General features: G+C 44.7%; 1 long non-coding RNA gene across 1 annotated transcript in view; it reads left to right on the forward strand.

Moving 5' to 3' along the window:
* The window catches only part of LOC119815015, a 29,638-nt gene that overhangs the window by 5,051 nt on the left and 4,319 nt on the right, over positions 1-20,268 (forward strand). The window contains exons 4-6 of the long non-coding RNA XR_005285487.1: positions 5,023-5,157; positions 5,290-5,370; positions 9,323-9,370. This is a non-coding gene — a long non-coding RNA (uncharacterized LOC119815015). The remainder of the gene's footprint in view (positions 1-5,022; positions 5,158-5,289; positions 5,371-9,322; positions 9,371-20,268) is intronic.

Below are 20,268 nucleotides of genomic sequence, written 5' to 3' on the forward strand. Positions count from 1 at the left end.
AGAGAGAAGAAACAGAAGAGGCAGCTCCGAGCTGGCAAGTGTTTACACTCCAGCAGGTTGGCACCTCTATCTCTAAAGAGCAGGTTAGGCAGTCCCACAAGCAGCTCATGTCTTTCTCTGAAAGGGCACACTCGGCGGCTTGCAGACATCCTCCAGACGGCAAAGGTCCTCTAGCTCATACACTTAGGGAATTCCGAAGGGCTCCCCTGGACCAGCCCAGGACTTGGGGTTCCATGCCAGATCCTAACACTTGCCACCATCTGTTTTCTGTGTGATGAGGGCAAATAACCCATTTCAGCTCCCTCATCTGTAAAATAAAGCTTAGAAAACCAAGCAGGGTGTGCTGCCCTGAACACCACCGCGCTCAGAGGCTGAGATGGGGAAACTAGGATTCTCAGACCAGCCAAGGCTGCACAATAAGACCTTGCCTCAAAAAAACAAAAAACATTGGGGGGCTGAGGACTCAAATGGCAAAGGCGCCTGCTGCCCATATGACCTGAGTGTCATTGAGACACACCATGGAAAGACACTCCCACAACTTTTCCCCCGACCTCCACTTATGTGGGCACATACACACACAAATGAGATTTTTAAAAATTAAGGAAAGGATAGAAGGAAGAAGGAAAGAAAAAGAGGGAGGGAAAGGCAGAGGGAGGATCTCCCTCTTTTTGAGGTCATTGGAGACTAAAAGCTTTAGCAGTAATGCTGGTTCCTGGTGAGTTGTACGAATTCTTACAAACACCCTCATATACGGAGCCAAATTTCAACTTCATATGTGACCTAGCTGCCCCTGGACTAGATGAACTCCCAGGAAAGCGCTCCTGCTTGACTTGGGGAGCTCTGTATCCCAGCACCAGGGCTTTCATTTATTGCATTATGGTAGGAAGAGGGCGAGGGGTGAGACAAACACGGGGCCTTTGCTGGCTTTGGGGCCTTTGAAGAGGAGACATTCCTCCTTCTTCCCCCCCCCCCGGCAAAAGCCAGCAGCAGACTCCAACATCTCCTGCAGGACCAAGATAGCAATCTTGAGGCTTCTCAAAAAAGAATCCCAGGCCTCCACAGCAGCCTCCCTGCCAGCTCCTCTCAGGAGACAGATAGAAGGGAATTAGTCCCAGCCATTAAGAAAGGCAGGGGAGATTGGTGGAGATATTAGGGGCCAGAGTAACTCTCAAGTTTTATATATTTCAATTTAGTATTGTAGGAGATTTAACCCACTTTAATTTTTCATTGTTTTGTGGGTTTCTTCCCCTTTCTTTTTTTTTTTATGCTGGAGATGGAACCCAGGGCTTCATGACTGCCAAGCCAAGCACGAGCTATGCCAGTCATGGGAGCACATTTTCCATCACAGGACACTCTAAGCATCTTCAACCTTGTGTGCTTTCTAGTCTTCTCCTCTTCCTCCTTCCACTGTGCACTCTAAAGCAAGCTCCAACCCTCAACAAAGCATACTGTTCTATAGCTAAGACAGTGGAAGAGAAGCATCCTCCACAGAGCAGAGCCAGGGTGGGTGTGAAAGCCTTTCCTCTCCACCAGCTCTTGGTCCCATTTCGACCCAGAGACTGTTTGTTTTCCCCTGGTCCTCCACAGCCCTGATCTCCATTTGATTTACTGAGTGCTGTCATTTCTCCGCTCTTTACTTTCACAATCACACATTTAAACCTGATAAAGTTCAAGCCCCTGAGTGCTTGCAGCTTCCCAAGATTGACAGTCCTCCCGCCCTTCACCCCAGTCCGTCAGGCGAGGCTGATTGAATCCTCATGGACAGAAGCCTCTAGAGATCAGAAGAGCAGCTAGTCCAAGAGGGCCAGGGGATGCTAGTGTTCCCCTGCCACCTCTGCTATCCCAGCAAACCTCAGTCCCTTCTGTCCATGAGAGATTGTTGAAGACCTGAGCTTGCTGCATGCAGAATGGGCTAGGATGAGAGGCAGAATCCTAGGCAGCTGGAGGCTTCGCTGGATTTCTTAAATGTACCAAACAGCAATGGAATCAAGGTCAAGACACTTAACCTCAAAGTGCCTCAGTTGCTCCATCCATAAAATGGTAAAAATATTGCTTTGCACCAACATCCATCACAGACTAATGACCAGGGTCCTACTTGCCACATGCTTTCTTTTAAGCTCCGTGAAGATGGCATGCATATCTGGCCTGGCTCTTTGGTTCTTGTCAGGTTCAATACAAATTTAGACGTTAATCTAAATACTACACTAGTAGGCTAAACAAAAGGAATGATTCATTTCCAAAGGCCTAACAGTTAACTTAGACTCGAGTTCCCAGATCACAGAAATGTCTTCTGAAGGAAGATACTTTCTTTTTTGAGACAGGGTTTCTCTGTAGCTTTGGAGCCTTTTCTGGAACTCACTCTGTGTCTACGAGACCAGGCTGGCCTTGAACTCATGGAGTTCTGATTGCCTCTGCCTCCCGAATGCTGGAATTAAAGGCGCGTGCCACCATCGCCCGGAAAATGCTTTCTAAATACTTTATTTTCTTCCTTTAAATGTAAGTGAGCAAAACCAAAGAAGAGACACTAAATGTGACCCCAAGGATGGAAGCCTTCTTTACTCTTAGTGAATGTGACCCCGAGGATGGAAGCCTTCTTTACTCTTAGTGAATGTGACCCCAAGGATGGAAGCCTCTCTTAGAGAGAACACTGTGGCACTGGTGCAGTTACCAGCACTTATTTATTGCCCAAATTAACATTTTCACTTATCTTAAATTAGCAGAGTTTGCTGGGGTGGGGGAGTAGCCTAGTGGCAGAGAACATCCCTAGCATGCACAAGGCCCTGGGTTTGATACCTAGGACTAACCAACAACCAAACAAATAAATACATCTAACTGAGGTAAAGAAATTAAGGTAGCGGTGGCTCAAGTCAAGTGAGCAGCTGCCAGTTTGAGTGTGCTCACCTTGCGGATCAGAGAGGAGGGAAGGCTGACACAGTGCTGTGACTTGGTGGCTCTAGCCCCAAAGAGCTCACATATCTGAAAATTTTTCAGTCTTTCTAAAGAAAATGATGTCAAGCCAGGTGGTGGTGGTACACGCCTTTAATCCCAGCACTCTGGAGGCAGAAGTAGGCGGATCTGTGAGTTCAAGGTCAGCCTGGTCTACAAGAGCTAGTTCCAGGACAGGCTTGATAAACCCTGTCTCAAAAAACCAAAAATAAAAAAATAAAAAAGTTGGTGAGGAATGGTGGCAGACACCTGTATCCCAAAATTCAAGCAGAGACAGGAGGAGCCCTGCTAACCTGTGGCCAGACTGCTTTGCACACAGCAGGTACTGGGATTACTGAGAATAGTAGAGGAGCTGCTATTCCAAGACTAGGAACTTTGAAAGATATAATTCATCTCTCTAACTCTTTCATCCAAAAGAGGTAAACAGTATCTAAGGCACAACTTCTAACCGTATTGGGTAAGCAGAGCAGTCAGCTACCTCGTCATCTGGGAGTGATAAGGGTGACCTATGGAGCCCAGCACTTACGAGGCAGAGGCAGGTCAGCGTTCATGTGAGACCCTGTCTTAACAAGATGGAAAGCTGGGCTGAAGAGATGGCTAGTGGTTGAGAACACAGACAGCTTTTGCAGAGAGGACCCGGTATTGGTTCCCAGCACTCATGATGGCTTACAACCATCTGTAACTCCAGTCCCAAGGAACTGATGCCATATACTGGTCTCTGTCGGGCCCTTATGCATGTTTTAGCAAGTGCATAGACATACAGCACTAAGAATAAACAAATCTCCAAAAGTTAAAGAAAATCAAAGTAAACCCAGATGGCACTTTCTGCCTCTCTAGTCAGAAGATGCCATTTGTATATTCCAGAGTTGCTTCCTTCTGGCCACAGTGCTGGCCTCTGCAGATTGTTACTCCATTTACAGTACCACAAACTAAAGGCATGTAATTATCCAACAAAAGCAGTATAAATATCATTTATGAAGACTACCCCATTGCAGCACCTAGCCAAACCACAATGTAGACCCACAAATAAAGCAGTCAGCCTTCACCTTTCTCTCTCTCTCTCTCTCTCTCTCTCTCTCTCTCTCTCTCTCTCTCTCTCTCTCTCTCTCTCTCTCTCTTTCTCAAGACAGGGTTTCTCTGGCTGTCCTTGAACTCACTCTATAAACCAGATTGGCCTCAAACTCAAAGATCCACCTGGCTCTGGGATTAAGGTGTGTGTCACCTCCACCAGGCTCTGCCTTCAAATTTCAAAGGCACCTTTGTGTCAAGAGTTTGGTGGCCAGGCAGTGGTGGTGCAGGCCTTTAATCAGGGATCTCTGTGAGTTCAAAGTCAGCCTGGTAAGAGCTAGTTCCAGGACAGGCTCCAAAGCTACAAAGAAACCCTATCTCTAAAAACCAAAAAAGTTTGGCATACAAGCAGCTGTGGAAGTTGCTGGGTGATTAGAAAGGAGCCTATAAAGACCATCTGAAGGAGATAAAGCTCACAATAACCAACTTGACTCCTGAGTTTAAACACCAGAGGCACAGTTTGCTTTCTCTGCTGCAATGGTCCTTATGCAAATCCTTCCCTATCAGTGCTTCTCATCCTCACCTGCACAAAAGTGATGATCAGAGCAGAGCCTTCTGTACCCAGTGGCCTGCTTGAATCGTTTTGGCAAGAAAAACGAGAAACTTAGGGTATTTTAGGGTATTCATCAGGGATGGAAGTGAGGAAAAGGGGATGTCAAGGGCTGAGACTTTACAGAGGGAAGTTGATCAAAGGCATAAAGACCTAAGACAAGGCCTTTGAGAAGATGAGATTTAACCTACTGGGGATCACAAAAGGCCATAAAGAGCCTGAGTATGTTGATGGAGTCTGAGGAGAAGGAGTGTTTGAGGTCAACCTGGAACTCCGTAACAAACAAAACCAAAAACCCCCACTCGATGGGCAATTGTGATGGCTCAGTGAGTAAAGGTGGTTGTACCGAGTTGAGTGTATTAGCTGCTGTTGTCTAAGGAAACAGAACTAATAGAATGAAGACAGATATGCAGATGCATATACATTATATTATATAATGTATTGGTTGACTTACACAGATGGCTGAGTAGTCCAACAGTGGATGCGTCACCCTGGAGACCTGGTAGTAGTGCACAACGCTGGATGTCCACAGTCCCAACCTGGCACCACTGACAAGGAAAATTCCTGTAGTGTACATTGGAAACCCAAAAAAGGTAGCTCTAATATCAACAAAAGAATGTAAGAGAAACATAAGGCAGATTACCTCCCATGGGCGAAGTGGGCCCTTTTTCTTCAATTCTTCAATCAGGCCTGATACTGACCACTTTTGTTTTTATTTCCTTCAGGACAGGTTTTCTCTGTGTAGCCCTGGCTGTCCTGGGACTCTCTACTACACCAAGCTGGCCTTAAAATCAGAGATCTGTCTGGTGAGTGCTGGGATTAAAGGTGTGTACTACCACGCCTGGCCCAAGAATGCCCAGAAGCTTGCATTTTAGAAAATTCCATACCTAGTCAAGTTGACAAACAAGACCTGAATTCTACCCTGAGACCATCACAGCAGAAGAAAAGAATAGACTCCCACAAGCTGTCCTCTGACCCTCACAAGAACATCATGGTACTTGTCTGAGAGTGTAAACTTGCACGCATATATATATATATATATATATATATATATATATATATATATGTATATACACACACACACACACACACACAAGTAACTGTGTTTAATAGAATTTTGAAAGCCTTGATCCAGAGCTACTCTGAGCAGGTGTGGTGGTGCACTCCAAGTGACTGCAGACCTTAGTAGGATTTGTGAGGCAGAGGTAGGAGGATCGTATAAAAGCATTCTTGGTCACATGCTGAGGCCAACCTAATCTATATGAGGCTAATCAATCAACCAATCAATAAAAGAAGTGAGTTTACATGACTTCGATGCATCAGCAGGTTGTTTCACTATAAAATATATTATGTTTTTCTCAGAAAATTAGGAAACAACCTTTCTCAAGACCCAGTAATACCACATTTGGGTATATGTCCAAAGGATGCTCAGTCGTGCCACAAGGACATGTGCTCAACTATGTTCATAACAGCTTTGTTGTCATAGCCAGAACCTGGAAACAAACTAAATGCCCCTTGACTGAAGAAAGGATAAAAAGAATATGGTACATTTACACAATGGAGTACTACACAGCAGAAAAAAATAACGACATCTTGAATTTTACAGGAAAATGGATGGAGCTAGAAAACATCACTTTGAGCGAGGTAACCCAGACACAGAAAGACAATAATCACATGTACTCACTCACAGGTGGTTTTAAAACATAAAGCAAAGAAAGCCAGCCTACAAACCACAATCTCCGAGAACTTAGACAACAATGAGGACACAAAGAGAGACTTACATAGATCTAATCTACATGGGAAACAGAAAGTAGAAAAAGACAAGATCTCCTGAGTAAATTGGGAGCATGGGGACCTTTGGGGAAGGTTGAGGTGGGGAGGGGAGAGGCAGGGAAGGGAGTAGAGAAAAATGTAGAGCTCAATAAATATCAATAAAAAATCAAAATTAAAAAATATATTGTTATCCAGCATGGTGGCACATACCTTTAATCCCAGCACTCTGATTGTAGAAGCAGGCAGGTCTATGAATATGGTCCACGTAATGAATTCCAGGCTAGCCAGAGCAACATAATGAGACTATGGTCTCAAAAATTAAAACAAAAAACAAAAAATAAAAACATACGGGTGGTGGTGGCACACACCTTTAATCCCAGCACTCGGGAGGCAGAGGCCGAAGGATCTCTGTGAGTTCAAGGCCAGCCTACAAGAGCTAGTTCCAGGACAGGCTCCAAAGCTTACAGAGAAACCCTGTCTCAAAAACAAAAACAAACAAAAAAAACCACTATTTTATTCAACCGTGTCCTCTAAGACAAACAATAACTGTCAACTAAAAAGAGAGAAATGATCAAATCTCTAATCTGTTGACTAGAAAATTTACCTTAAGGATGAAACCCTCAACAGAGACAAATGCACCAGTGAGGGTGAGCAACAACTGAGTCTCCCAAAGCTATTATAATGAGATTTGGGACATTAAAGTGAGGCCCAAAACAGTGACAGTAGGATGTAATATTCAGGCTCAATAATGCTGATGTGGTTGTTTCTGTTCAAGGATGTCCCCAGAGTCCAGGTCAGGAGTTTAGCACACGATGAATGAATGTCACATTAAGACATATGGAGTTCCCCATGAGTTTGCCGCTTACTTCCCTCACACAGAAACATCCTATCACCAACCTCCTAGAGATGCCGTCACAGGAGTGTCTCTGGGGATCTCAGTCTCCAACTCATATGTTTGGTGGTGCATAATGAGCCGCCTGCCCCTGCCTCCCAAATGCTGGGATTAAAGGTGTGTAGCACCAACCCCAACACCCACCTTGGTTTCTTTTAACCTAATATGGCCTGGAATTTGATAAATAGCCTAGGAAGGCTTTGAACATATCATTCTGATTCAGCCTTCTGAGTAGTGGGATTATGTCTACCTGAGCTTATTGCCAGGTTTATGGGGAAAAGGTAAGGAGAGGGGAGTTGAGACAGGTGTGGTAGCTAATCTTGGTTGTAGTTTGACCCATCTAGACAGAGGTACCCTAAGTTAAGACTCGTCTCTATCAGATTGGTCTGTGGGATTTGTCTAGATTGACGTGGGAGGGGCTAGCCGCTCCTGGTCAGGTGGTCCAGAGCTGTATAAGGAGGCTGACTGAAGGAGTGCTGGGAGCAAGGCAGCCTTCCTTCCTTGGTCTCTGCTCCAGTTCTTGCCGTGGCATCCCTGAGAATGGGCTGTAACCTGGCCTTCTGCTGCAGGGGGGCTTGTCCGCTTGTTTTTGTCATTGTATTTATCATAGCAACAGAAACAAAACCGGAATAAAAGGTCTGGTAGGACAGTCTTGGCTGGCCTAGAACATTCTCCGTGGGCCAGACCGGCCTCGAATTGGAAATGATCCTTCTGCCTCTGATGCCTAAGCGCTAAGGTCACAGAGGTGTGCCATCAACCTCATTCTGCTTACTTGTTAGTGTACACAGAAGGGAGGAGGAGAAAGAGAAAGCATTAGCTAGGCAGAGAATGTCTGGATGGTTTTTCTGCCTCCACCTCCCACCTCACCAGAGAAGTTCCGCTCACGAACTTGGGTCACATTTGGTTGAGCACAATCTCCTGTAACTCAGACTGCAGTGGAACGTTCTACCTAGCCAAAGCTGACCTTGAAATCCCGATTGTCAGGCCCCTGAAGTCTAAGTGCTGAGAAGTGTACCTCCTGTCCCATTTATTTGGTGCTCAAAATGGAACCTTGGGTTTTTATTTTTTATTTAACTTGTTTATTTATTAAATTTTATTATTTTATTTTATTGTGTTGTGTTTGTTTTTCGGAACAGGGTTTCTCTGTGCTGTCCTGGAGCTCATTAGTACCGAAGGCCGGCCTTGAGCTCACAAAGATCCACCTGCACCTGCTCCGGAGGTGATGGGATTAAAGGCGTGTGCCACCACACTCAGCTAAGAACGCTGGGTCTTACGCACGCTGAGCAAACACTCTGCCAACTGAGTCACATCCGCTGCCCATTTTCTTCTGGCTATGTACATCCTCACCAGGCCCTAGCCATCTCTCACCTAGGAACAGCAGTGTGAGTGGCAGGCTGGGCTGGAGCAGTAGACTCTTTCACACGCTTAGCTCAGGTTCCCTCCTTTCCAACTCCTCCAGGTCCTGTAATTTTCCCCTTTCTCAAAATCTCATCTGGGGAGACATGACAGACACAGCAATCATTGCCTGGGACCCTTGCAGAAGGCTTCCTTCCTGAGGCACCAACACTCAGGCATACTCTACTGCAGGTTTAATCCCGGCATACAAGAGTTCTACTTGGCCGGTTGAGGTGGCACACGCCGCCGGTAGGATTTGCTGAAGGAGGCAGAGGCAAGAGGATCACGAGTTCGAGGCCAGCCTGTTAGAAAGAAAAAACAAGAGTTTTACTTGTCATCTGGGTGGTGGTGGTGCATGCTTTTAATCCCAGCACTTGGGAGGCAGAGGCAGGTGGATCTCTGTGAGTTCGAGGCCAACCTAGTCTATAAGAGCTAGTTCCAGGACAGGATCCAAAGCTACAGAAAAACTCGGAAAAAAAAAGTTCTACTTGTCTCTGTGATAAGCACATCCTTGAAGATCAAATGGTTTTCTGGTTTGTTTAGACTACAGTTGTTAATTATCCAGTTCAAACTCATGATTGATTGACTGTAAATTTCAACTTTTATATCTTAAATTGCTCCATTCCCTATTGATGTTCCTTCAAGGCCCTACCCTAATGCTTAAAAAATTTAATATGATTTTGTTTTTTTTGAGGCAGGGTTTCATCTGTGCTCACAGTGGCCTCCTGCTCTCTGTGTAGCTGAAGGTAAGCTTAAACGTCTGGTCCTGCCTCCAGCCTGAGTGCAGAGGTGCATCACTAAGCTTGGTTTTATGGGACGCCAGGGGTCAAGTCCAGGGCTCTGCATGCTAGGCGAGCAGTCTACCAACTGAGCTGCATCCCCCCCCCCAGCATGCCCTATTTTTTATTAGATTACTTTTTATCTCTTGCATGTCTGTATATGAGAGTGTGCATTACCATGGTGTGTGGAAGGCAGAGAACAACCTGCAAGAGTGGATTCTGTCCTTTCACCATTGATCCCAGGGATTGAACTCAGCTGGCAGGCTTGTCAACAGTGCCTTCACCTGCTGAGCCATCTTGCCATCTCTGGCCAGTCTGGTCTGCCTAGAAAGTTCCTGGCCAGCCAGGACTGCACAGCAAGGCTCTCTCTCTCTCTCTCTCTCTCTCTCTCTCTCTCTCTCTCTCTCTCTCTCTCTCTCTGTGTGTGTGTGTGTGTGTGTGTGTGTGTGTGTGTGTGTGTGTGTGTGTGTGTGTGTGTGTGTGTGGGTATCATGGTGCACTGGTGCACTGGGGGAAATCAGAGGACAGTTTCTGACAGTCCTTTTTTTTTTCTTCCAGTACACAGGACCTGGAGATTGTCTCAGGGAGTCAGGCTCAGTAGCAGGTTCTTTACACATCCAGCAACTCCTCAGCCCCGTCACTAGTCAGTCTCCAGGAGTAGACATTTTAGTTACATATTTTGTAGCCCAACTTAAAAATGTATTTCCCAGATTTTCTTCCAGTTGGAAGGGGGCAAAGAGACTGTGCTGTAGACAGTGAGTGTGTACAACCTTTGGATCATGCTCTCCCTTCTCCCTTTTCCTAAGCACACCTATGGTCATAGTGCTGGGGAGTAGGAATTCAAGACCAGCCTTGGCTACATAGGGAATCTAAGGCCAGTCTGGGATACTTGAGAATTTGTGTGTGTGTGTGTGTGTGTGTATGTATATATATATGTAACACACACATATATATGTAACACACACATATATATGTAACATATATATATATATGTAATTGTGAAAATTAACTGTTAAGTCAACAATAGCCAAACTACAGTCATAGAACCATAGAGGATAGTTTACAGTAAGGGGCTAGAGTAGAGGTTCTTAACCTGTGGATAACATATCCTGCATATCATATATTTTTATTACAATTCCTAACAGCAGAATTGCAGTTATGAAACAACAATAAAAATAATTTTATAGTTGGGGTCAGTACAACATAAGGAACTGTATCAAAGAGTCATGGAGTTAGGAAGGTTGGGAACCACTGGACTAGAGAGTCCAGATAAATCTCATTAGAAAAGGGAAATAAAATAGATAATTATGGATTCGGGGGAGGCTGAAGTAGGAGGATCAAGTTGGGAGGGGCAAGGGGTTGAGGGAGGGAACACAGAGAGAGACAGCTAAAATTAAGGGGCATTTGAGAGGTGGCATAGAAACCTAACACAGTAGAAACTTCCTAAAATATACACATATATGAAGGTGATCTAAATGAAATTGCCAAATAGTGGGGTAGACAGAGTCCTAGCTTCCTATCGGTTGTCATCAAATGACGCTTCCAGTCGTGAGGCTGGGTTACATCTGAATGCGCTGTTGATCAAAGGGTTCCTGCGAGAATTCTCAACAGCCCAGGCTGTTGCCTAGACAGCAGACTGCTCTCCACAGTCTGACAGCAAGGACCCATCACTGAAGACAACACCTACACAGCTCTTAGAACACAAGAGAAGTTGAGCTGGTGCCTACACAGCCTCCACCCTCACACTCTAACGTCTTTGGTACAGGAAGTCACGCTGCACATCACCAAGAGAAATACAAACACAAAGCCAGCCACAAACCCTTGGATTTACAATAGTGTCTGGCCTGCAAGGTACGCCAGGGCACTGGTAACACAAAAGCTTGTGGGAGTAACCAACCAATATCTGATTTGACTTGAGGCCCACTCCACAAGATGAAACCCATACTTGACACGGCTTGGGTGATGAACCAGAGACTAGATAGCCCAAGGACTTAGGGTAAAACCAAACACTGCTAGAAAAATGCAAACAAAACAAAAAAAAAACCCTAGTGATGAAATGACATGTAATGACGTTATCCTCAGATCAGTGGCGATTGTTCAGGCACCATCAGAGAAGGTTCCTCCCGCAGCAGATGGGAACAAATAGGGACACCTACAGCCAGATATTACCCAGAAGGTGAGAGACCTTGGAACATCCAGCCCTAAATGGGATGTCCCCATCAAATCTCTCCTCAGAGGCCAAAGAACATTCTCAAAGAAGAGGAGAAAAGAGTATAAAGAGCTAGAGGGAATGAGCCAAGTGGTGGTGGTGCACGCCTTTAATCCCAGCACTCTGGAGGCAGAGGCAGGCGGATCTCTGTGAGTTCAAGGCCAGCCTGATCTACAAGAGCTAGTTCCAGGACAGGCTCCAAAGCTACAGAGAAACCCTGTCTCGAGAAACTACACACATAACACAAAAGAGCTGGAGGGAATGGAGAATACCAAGACAAGGACTTCTAAATCAGCGTGAGCAGAGAAGGTCATATGAACTCACAGAGACTGAGGCAGCCCAGGCCTGCACAGGTCTGCACCTGGTCCTCTGCACTGCTGAGTTTCGTGTTTTTCTGGGATTTCTGAGAGCCTGAACCTTTAGGTCTCTGATTCTTGTGCCTTCTCTTGGATTCTTCTCTTTCAGTTGATTCGTCTCGTCCAACTTCGATGATAGAGTTTTTTTTTTTTATTTTATCTTACTATTTTTTATTTTGTTATATTTTATTGTTGTCTCTTAGAAGCCTGTTGTTTTATAATAAGAGACAGAAAGGGAGTGGATCCAGATGGAGGGGAGGTGGGGAGGAACAGGAGGAGTAGACAGAGGGGAAACCATACTCAGGCTATATTATGTGAGAAAAGAATCATCTATTTCCTTCCTTCCTTCCTTTCTTCTTTCTTTCCCTTTGTTTTCTTTCTTTCTTTTTTTTTTTGAGACAGGATTTCTCTGTGTAGGCATGGCTATTCTGGAACTCACTCTGTAGACCAGGCTGGTTTAGAACCAGATCTGTCTGTCTCTGCTTCCTAAATGCTGAGATTAAAGGCATGTGCCACTACCACCTGGCAAAAATCTATTTGCAATAAAAAGAAAAAAATACATAGTATATTATATATAAATACAATATAAATATGCAAGTACACACATAAACATAGAAATTTTATCTTGGCAGATATGTGTGGTCCATAAGATAACACTGGAAAAAACTATTTCAAGAAATAATACACACACGGGCTGGAGAGATGGCTCAGTGGTTAAGAGCACTGGCTGCTCTTCCAGAGGTCGTGAGTTAAATTCCCAGCAACCACATGGTGGCTTACAACCATCTGTAATGAGATCTGGTATCCTCTTCTGGCGTGCGGGCATACATGGAGGCAGAATGTTGTATACATAATAAATAAATAAAAATCTTAAAAAAAAAGAAATAATACACACACACACACACACACACACTTTTTTTTTTTTTTTACTTTTTCTAGACAAGATTTCTCTGTAGCTTTGGTGCCTGTCCTAGAACTAGCTCTTGTAGACCAGGCTGGCCTTGAACTCACAAAGATCTGCTTGCCTCTGTCTCTTGAGTGCTGGGATTAAAGGTGTGTGCCACCACCGCCTGGCTATATCTTAAAATAGATAGCTTGCTTATTTTTTTGAGACAGGATTTTTCTTTGTAGTCCTGGCTGACCTAGAACAAACTCATTAGACCAGACTAGTCTGGAACTCAGAGATCTGTCTGCCTCTGCCTCCCATGCTGGAATTAAAGGTGTGTACTACCATGACAGTTTATAAAATGTTAATTTAATTTTTTTTAGCTGAGCCAGCAATATGGAATGCACCTGCCCCCAAGCCTGCCTACCTGAGTAAATTTCCAGAACTATATAATAGAAGAACACCATTCTAACAAGTTGTCCTTTGATTTCCACACATGAGCTGTGTTGTGGCACAAGTACACACACACGCACACACACACATACACATACACAGAATAAACAACCTGTAGTTAATAATAAACAGTTAAAACTTGGAGCCTCCACCTCCAGTTCTTTTTTTTTTTTTTTTTTTGATCATTTTCTCCTCAACACCCCCACAGCCAAAACCAATCAATACATTTTCCCCCTCAAATACATGTATCTCAGAAATCTGGTAGGTGGTGTCTGGGTATATATACTCTCCAGGTATATGTTTTTGATGACAGGAGTCTTTAGGGGTCTCTGTCTGAACTTCAAGACTCACTCCCCTGCTTCTCCAGAGAAAGCTGCTGCTTCTCCTACATAGAAACCCTGGTTAGATGCTTTTATGAGCTCCACTTTGTAGTGGAGGCCCAGAGAGCTGTGGAAATTGCTAAGGTCCTCTGCAGGGGCAGTGACAGAAGTAGTTCCACTCACACGTGACTAGTTCCAGGGCCCCGACCCTGCTACACTTCCTTTCACTTCTTTTCCTTTAGTTTTTCAGGAAAGGTCTCACAAATTACCCAGACTGGACTTCCTAGCCACTGGGATTATAGGCCTGGGCTTGACCAGGCTTGCCTAAATTTATCTTTTGTTCAGTGATAGGGATTGCACTTGAGGCCTTGCACGTGAAAAGTGAGTGCATGAGCTCCCTGCCCCAGGCTTGTCACGTGGTTTATGCCTAAGCCTTGGGCTCAGGCTTGTCACGTGGTTTATGCCTAAGGCTTTTGGGCTCAGGCTTGTCACGTGGTGGTTTATGCCTGAGAATTTTGGTCTTGCTATTGTTTTGAGACAAGATTGTTTTGAGACTTGGCTGTCCTCGAACTCGCTCTGTAGACCAAATTGGCCTCAACTCACAGAAATCCACCTGCCTCTGCCTTCCATGTGCTGAGATTATAAGCATGTGCCACCACACCCAGTCACCCAAGACTTTCAAAGGCCTGCTATGTTCTCCTATCCCATTAGTAACCGAAACCAATTCAGAAGTATTAATCAAACAATTAGTTATGTCTGGGCATTTTCACCACACGTGGCGGTATAAGCCTTGAATCCTCACCCTCTTTGGTCATGGCAGGCAGATCTCTGCATTCAAGGCCAGTGACTTTTAGGGCAACTAGGGCTACAGGTTCGCTAGTCTCAAAAAGAAAAGAATAATCTGATCTTTTTTTTTTTTTTTTTTTTTTTTTCTGAGACAGGGTTTCTCTGTAGCTTTGGAGCCTGTCCTGGAACTAGCTCTTGTAGACGAGGCTGGCTTTGAACTCACTGCCTGCCTCTGCCTGCCTCCCGAGTGCTGGGATTAAAGGTGTGTGTCACCACCACTCAGCCAAATAATCTGATTTTATGCCGAGGGATGAGAACCTGTGGAGAACCTTCCAGACCAGGGCTAGAACATGGTCCTCACAGAGAATCTGCTTCAAGATCATTTTATTCTCATGATTTTTAGACAATTGTTCTAAATATAATTTAAATGTTTTAAAAATAATGTAAAAGTCTCTCTTTAAAAATGTGGTTGCTTTCATCTTTGAGCATAGCAACTTGTCCCAGTAACTGAAAAAGCTGATTTTTACTTGCTATGGAACCCTGTTCAGTCACTTTCTGTTATTTGTCAGCGATTTTCTAACAAAACGGATGTGTACATTCTAGCTCTTGGGAGACTGAGGCAGAAGGACAGCCACACTTGGGAAGCCAGTTTGGGTGATAGCAAGATCCAGTAGAAAGAAAAAAAAAGTTAATCAAACCCTCCAGGCCTGTGCCTGCACCAGGGTTGATGACTGTCTCTACTCATAGATTCCCGCCTTGCTCAGCCATCTTCAAAGAAGCTTCCTTCTGCAGCAGATGGGAACAAACACAGAGACCTACAGACCTATGTGCAGAGAGCGAGAGATCTTGGAATACTCAGTCCCAATTCCTCCTTTCAGGGTTCAGGGAACCCAAGGCTGGAGGACACCAAGAAAAGAAGGGCTTTGTAAGCACAGCAGAACCAACACTCACGAACTCACAGAGACTGAGGCAGCCTGCAAGGGCCTGCATGGGTCCTGGAGCTGACGGGAGAAGTGGACACAGGCCCCCATCCCTAACCCAGAATCTTCCTCAAACTGATAACCACCTTGCAAATGAAAATTAATTTTTCCCCATGGAGTCTCACTGGGAAACAGAAGATGGACACCAGAAAACAAATTCAATGGAGTCTTTGGAGGTCTCTTGTCTCATAATTCTGTATCAGGGATTTCCCCCCTTCTCTCTCTTCACTCCTTTGCATATATATTATGCCTTCCAGTTTTCTGTTTGTTTTTGTTGTTGGGTTTTGAAAGAAAGCTTCTCTGCATAGCCTTGATTGCCCAGCAACTTGCTTTGTAGGCCAGGCTGGCCTTGAACTCAGGGAGATCTGCCTGCCTCTGCCTTTGGAATGCCAGCATTAAAGGACTGCATCACAGTGCTTGGTTTAAAAAAAACAAAAACAACTGGGCAGTAGTGGCACACGCCTTTAATCCCAACACTCATGAAGCAGAAGCAGGCTGAGTGTGAGTTCGAGGCCAAGGCCAATCTGGTCTACAAGAGTGAGTTCCAGGACAGGCTACAAAGCTACAGAGAAACCCTGTCTCGAAAAAACAAACAAACAAACAAAAACCCCCCAAAATCCAAAAACAAACAAAGAAAAAGCCTATTTTCAATAAAAGAAAAAGAAAGCTACCCTATGGCTTCCCACTCAGGTGTCATGGTATTCACACTCATAAATAAATGAATGTTGCCGGGCGGTGGTGGCTCACTCCTTTAATCCCAGCACTTGGGAGGCAGAGGCCGTGGATCTTTGTGAGTTCGAGGCCGGCCTGGTCTACAAGAGCTAGTTCCAGGACAGACTCTGAAGCTACAGAGAAACGCTGTCCCAAAAAACCAATAAATAAATAAATGTGAAAAATGTGTATATTCTTATATGCATAACATTGTATATTTATGCATACAGATATTCCATGCTGCTTATCCTTGACAGACAATGTGACTGGGTTTGAATCACATGGAAACACACCTGTGCACACATCTGGAAGGGGGCTTCTAGAAAGGACAGCTGAAGTGGGAAGACTACCCTGAGTGGGCTGCACCATCCTGTGGACTCAGGTCCTAGACTGAATAAACAGGGGAAGCCAGAAAGTGAGCCAGCACCTTTCCTGAGTTAGGAAGCAGCCTGAGATACCTCAAGCAATGAGAAAAAGGTAGCTAACACATGTGACTATTTTACCAGTGCTGTCCATTCTGTATACTTCCTGCAAAGCTATTAGCATGAACACAGTTGCTAGAGGAAATAGATTAGATTTGTCTTTGTTACCTGCTTTTCTCTGTGTTTTTAATCTTGCATTGGTGTTTGGAGACATAGTCTCAGATAGCCCTATCTGCCAGCTGCCACTGGCTGGAACTTGTTGAACTCCTCATCCCACCCCCCCCCCCCCCCGCCCCTCCACCTCCAGCCTTTTCCTCCTGAGGCTGACAGTCAGACATCACCATGCCTGCTCAGTGTTAACTTTCCTCCCTGTCCTCTCCATACTCCTCCCCGTCTTCTTTAGGTAGGGTGCTATTTAGCTAACACCAAATCCACTATATAATCAAGGGTCAATTTCACTTTCTGATCCCCCTGCCTCAGTTTCCCAAGTGCTGAGACCATAACCACATATAACTAGAGAAATTAAGTTTCTTTATAAGCCTCAAGTCACATTTCTGTCAGCCTTGTTTCATGGTGATCCCAGGGTAAAGACACAATTTCCTGAGAGTGTTGAGAGGCTCGCCGTGGTTTTCTTGCACTGAGGAATACTAGACAGAACAATCACAAAGACAAAAGCCCTGGCGCATGGCGCCACCGTGGACCCTGAAAGGGACACTTATTTTCAGTGCAGAAGCTGAAAACAGAAGGCAGCCAGCCTTGACCGTGCGTGTCAGCAACTTGGATCTTACCATTCTGCAAATGTGAGCCAGTGACCAGAAGGGCCCTGGCTCTGGTGAATGTAGGCATGTTGAGAACTGGCAAATGTGGAACTCGCAGATGCAGTCACTTCGCCATCTTGAATAATGGGTGTCTGCTGAAGCACTGGGTCTCCATTAGGTCATGGGATACTAAACTCTCTGAGTTAAAAGTAGGAAATGCTTTGTTTTCCTTCCAACAGGCTATCCTTGCAATGACAAATGTGCCAATAGTTTTAGATATGAGAATATTTCCCCAGGTACCCAGAGAGGAGTAACCATGGCAGCGACAGCAGCAAACACTTGCTGTGTGACTTAGTTAGGCTTTCTACAGCTGTGAAGAGACACCATGACCACAACAGCCCTTACAAGGAAAAACATTTAATTGGGTGGCTTACATTTTCAGAGGTTTAGTCCGTTATCATCTTGATGTGACATGGTGCTGGAGAAGTGTCCTACATCCTGACTGCAGGAAGTGCTCTGAGACACTGGGCATGACTTTAGCATAAATGAGACCTCAAAGTCCACCTCTACAGAGTGACACACTTCCTTCAACAGAGCCACACCCACTCCAACAGGGCCACACCTCCCATTAGTGTCATTCCCTGTGAATTTATGGGGGCCAATTACATTCCACTGCCACCCTACAAGCCAAGTTCTTTGAATATTATCTCAATGCTACATTCTCCCAATGGCCCTGTGAGTTCTGTGAGTTAGGTTCTGTTATTGTTTGGAGTATCTAAGAAGGAAACCAAAGCCTGAGGATGCCAGAAGTTTGGCCAGAGGATGGTCACACTAGTCTTCCAGTCTAAGTTGCCAGCAGGCCAACCCAGCTGGCAATCCCTTCACCAACTTGCCTCTGTTTCATGGACAAAGAGGCAGAAACGGGAGGACCAGCAAAAGCACAAAGCCAGTGTGGACTACAGAGTGTGTTCCAGGGCCAGTCAAGGCTATATACCATGCACTTGAAACACAGAAGTGCCTTCTATTTCCTCTGCTAGACACAGGATACAACCCTCTTTTGTTTTCAGCTTTTTAATGTTAAGGCATCAGTTTCAAGAGCAACTTCCCAGAACCCTTAATTCATATGAACTTCCATCAGAAATGTGCAATTAAAAGCTGAAGTCATGTTAGGGTTGTTTACTCTGAAACATAAATATGTGTCCACCAAAATGATGAATTTATAGGGCTGGAGATAGTGAATGGCTCAGCTGTTAAGAAAGCATACTGAGGGGGGGAAGGACTGAAAGACTGGGAGGAGAGGGGGAAGGGGCAACTGTGGTCGGGATGCAATAAATGACAGAAAAAGAAGGAAGGAAGGAAAGAAGGAAGGAAAGAAGGAAGGAAGGAAAGAAGGAAGGAAGGAAGGAAGGAAGGAAGGAAGGAAGGAAGGGAGGAAAAGAAAAAACAAATAAAAAAAAAGATAGAAAGAAAGAGTGCCCTTCCAGAGCACTCAAGTTTGACCCCAGCACCCCACATCAGGCAGCTCATAAGCATTTGTGAGTCCAGCTTCAGGGATCTGATGCCTCTGACCTCCAAGAACTCTTTCTCATGTGCACACACACATACAAACACACACACACACACACACCATAAAAGCTTAAAATAAACCTTAAAAATGAAGCCAACTTAGAAACTAAAATCAGCTGGGTGGTGGTGGCGCATGCCTTTAATTCCAGCACTCGGAAGGCAGAGGCAGGAGGATCTCTGTGAGTTCGAGGCCAGCCTGGTCTGCAAGAGCTAGTTCCAGGACAGGCACCAAAAACTACAGAGAAATCTTGTCTTAAAAATCCAAAAACAAACAAACAAACCAAAGAAACTAAAATCAAAACAGTAGGGGAAAAAAGAGCAATCTCCTTTGTTGTTCATTGGGTATAACATAAAGAAATAGAATAGGCTTTTCAAAACAAGCAAGCACGAGGTCACACCACAGAAGGAAAAGAGAGCAAGTGCAGCAAAGGTCGCCCTGAAGAGCTCATTCAAATACAATGTCAGTTCTCTTTCCCTTTTGCTGAGGTCAGCGCAGGACCATTACTGCTTGTCTCCCATTGTTTTGTTCAGGGCAGCCCAGTTTTCTCCCCCTCTGGGAGAAGTGCTCCCTGCAAAAATCAGTGACCTATTTAAGGAAAGTTATTCATCATGTGCAGCAACCCCCCTTTCCTGGAGTTCCCCCAAATACATGGGAAACTAGGCAGGACATGCAGAGGAAGCTGGGCTCACACACACCCTTAAATAGCAAGAACCAAGGAAGTGTATCTCACATAATACTGTGGAAAGCTGGGCTGGGACTTCATGCTCATAATATAGCACTTTGGAGGTAAAGACAGGAGAATCAAGAGTTCAAGGTCATCTTTTGCTACACAGCACATTGGGCCAGCCTGGAATGCATGAGACCCTGTCTCAAAAAACACAACAAAACAAACAAAACAAAGATGAGAGCTGAGCAGGTGGCTCACATATTTAATTCCAACAGTTTTGCTCCTAAGTGCTGGAACTATGATGTACCATACCATCTGGCTTGACAGAAGTATTAGATCAAATTTAACGTCCCAGTTTTGACCACTACTCAGATACTGTCCTGTTAGCATTGAATAAAAAGTTCTTATCATATTTGTATGTGTGTCTGAGATATGGACAAAGCTTTCTTAAAATAATATTTTGAGTGTGTCGTTTTTGTTTGGTTTCATTTTTTGAGACAGGGTATTTCTGTGTAGCCTTAGTTGTCCTAGAACTAGCTCTGTAGACCAGGCTGGCCTTGATCTCAAGAGATCTGCATACCTCTGCCTCCTGAGTGCTAGGATTAAAGGTGTATGACACCATCACCCAACTTTATTTAACAGAGGAAATAACCAGCATTTCCAAAGCCCCTGTTAGAATGAATAGAGAAAAAGAAGTTATTCTAAGAAGGGTTTCCATTTTCCTTTGTCAAACGTAGAATTATAGAATCT

Source organism: Arvicola amphibius, chromosome 5, assembly GCF_903992535.2.
Source record: "Arvicola amphibius chromosome 5, mArvAmp1.2, whole genome shotgun sequence".
NCBI lineage: Eukaryota > Metazoa > Chordata > Mammalia > Rodentia > Cricetidae > Arvicola > Arvicola amphibius.